Raw genomic sequence first — 2,728 nt, 5'->3', positions numbered from 1 at the left:
CGAAGGAGGTGGCCACTATGGCCCCCAAAGAACGGCAAGAAAGGTCCTTGATTGCGGATTTTGGTGGCCAACTCTTCTCAAAGATGCTTCTCTCTACTGCAAATCTTGCCCCCAATGTATTAGGCTTGGAGATATTTCAAAGAAGGACGAAATTCCCCAACAAAATATGCTTTTTTGTGAAATCTTTGACGTATGGGGAATCGACTTCATGGGACCATTTCCAAATTCCAATGGCTTTCTCTACATCTTGTTAGCCGTCGATTATGTGTCAAAATGGGTGGAGGCAATCCCCACCCGAACGGATGACGCTCATGTTGTTTATTCTTTTGTGAGGAACAATATCATTTGTCGCTTTGGCTCCCCAAGAGCAATCATAAGTGACCAAGGATCCCACTTTTGCAACAAAAAAATGGAAGGCCTCATGAGAAGATATGGCATCATACACAAAGTCGCCACGGCTTACCACCCTCAGACAAACGGCCAAGCCGAAGTCTCTAACCGGGAAATCAAGCATGTCCTAGAAAGGATTGTAAAGCTGAATAGGAAAGATTGGAGCATTAAACTCTCCGATGCACTGTGGGCCTATCGAACGGCTTACAAGACACCTATTGGCATGAGCCCCTTTCGGCTTGTATATGGTAAAGCATGCCACTTACCAGTAGAAATCGAACACAAAGCTTATTGGGCAATAAAGGAATGTAATATGAGCTTGGGTGGAGCCGGAGTAGAGAGAAAGCTTCAATTAGCAGAATTGGAATGCTTAAGATTAGAAGCCTATGACAACTCTAGACTCTACAAGGAAAAGTTGAAAGCCATCCATGACAAGAACATTAGGAGAAGAGAATTCCGACCCGGTGACCTAGTTCTCCTTTACAACTCAAGATTGAGATTACTACCCGGAAAGCTTAGATCAAGGTGGGATGGACCCTACCAAGTAGAGAAGGTAGAACCTTTTGCGGTCTACCACTTGCGCCATCCATCAAGTCCGGAAATTTTCAAGGTAAATGGGCACCGTCTCAAATTGTACCATGGTGAGCAAAGAAAGAACTCCAAGGAATTTGAAGTATTCCTCTTGAGGGATGCACCTCTTGAACAAGAACTTTGAGCTATTGAAAGTCCAACTTAAGGACGGTAAACAAAAGTGCTAGGTGGGAGACACCCTACCATGGTAAGATCTTCCTTTGTATATAGCCATTGCATCATTCTTTGATTGACACTAGCTTAACACTTGACTTTATGTTTGATAGTTAGATTTCAATCCTAATTCTGCTTCATTTGTTGAGTTCATTGGTAGTTTATCAAGTTAAAACGCCTTACTATAGTACTGAAGTGGCTGTTTGGGGGGTTGGAATGTCATAAGTGGTGCAAAATCATGCAAAATTTTGAAAAAGCACCCTTCTGCGCGTGCGCGCACCTGGCGCGTGCGCGCCCTTGAGGCATTTGGCGACAACCCACGCGAACGCGCACCGTGTGCGGACGCGTGGGTTGCAAAAAACACCCCTCCATATATTTACCCGAGAGTTACGCCCACACCAAGCCAGCACCATGCCTGAAGCATAGGCAACTCGCGCGTGCGCACACATGACGCGTACGCGCACTTGGGCGAAATCTGCAGATCGACGCGCTAGCGTACTGTGCGCGCCCACGTCGATCACTTTGTTGCACCCCTGGTACATATTCCAGAGAGTTAAGCCACTCTCGAGCCCGCACTAAGCCACCAGCCCAGCACCTCTGCCGCGTGCGCGCTCCTGGCGCGCACGCGTCCATACACTACCAACACAAGGTGCGCACGCGCGCCTTCACCGCGCCCACGTCCCTGGTTCTGCACTTTCCTCTAGGCCACTCCATAGAGAGTTAGGCCCACCCCAGGCCGATATCATGCCTGGGGCATACCCCCGTTGACGCGTGCGCGCACAGTGCGCGTGCGCGCCGTCAACCCTGTCGCCAACTTCTGGTACCTCGTCCAGAGAGTTGTGCCTCCTCTATGCCACCATTGAGCTACCAGCCCAAGCGCATGGACGCGTGCGCGCAGCGTACGCAGGCGCGCTTTCACTCCACCTCGCCCCTTCGCGCGAGCGCGCACCGTGCGCGCACGCGCGGGTGATCGACGCCAACTTAAGAAGGGAGCCTACTTGCCCCCTTCATTTTTCTTCTTCATACTCTCTTCTTCTCATTCTCTCTACTACCCATCCACTTACTACCATCTTTTCTTCCAGTCAACCACCTCCCACCACCCACCTCCGGTGGCCCCACATCACCCCACTCTACAACTTCTTCTTCCATACCCTCTTCCATCTTTCAAGGTACTATACTAAGGTACCCTCTCATTACACCTATCTCTTTTGATTCTTAATCATTTGGTTTCACTTTCTTTTAGGTAGCCTCTTTCCTTCCCTCCTCCCTCCTTTTAGTTATTCCTTTAGAGTGTTTTTTGTTTTCCTTTTCTTTTCTCTTTCTCAATTTAACTCTTCATAGGCATTTGGGTCTCAACTTCTCTTGCATTGGTAGATGAGATGTGTTGCTTGATTTTCTTACACCCATTGTGCACTATAGTCATTAATAATGGATTGTGGAATGTTACATTGCTTTTACCTTCTTCTAATCACATACTACAAAAAGGATGCACGCCAAGTGTTCGACGAAAGGCATACTTGAGTTTTGAGTCCATTTTGACTAAATTGCCTCTCCACTAATCACTTTTGCGTGCATCCCCACATTCCCCATATGC

Source organism: Arachis duranensis, chromosome 2, assembly GCF_000817695.3.
Source record: "Arachis duranensis cultivar V14167 chromosome 2, aradu.V14167.gnm2.J7QH, whole genome shotgun sequence".
NCBI classification, from domain to species: Eukaryota; Viridiplantae; Streptophyta; class Magnoliopsida; order Fabales; family Fabaceae; genus Arachis; species Arachis duranensis.
The sequence above is the reverse complement of the archived record's forward strand: the minus strand, read 5'-3'. Positions refer to the sequence as shown.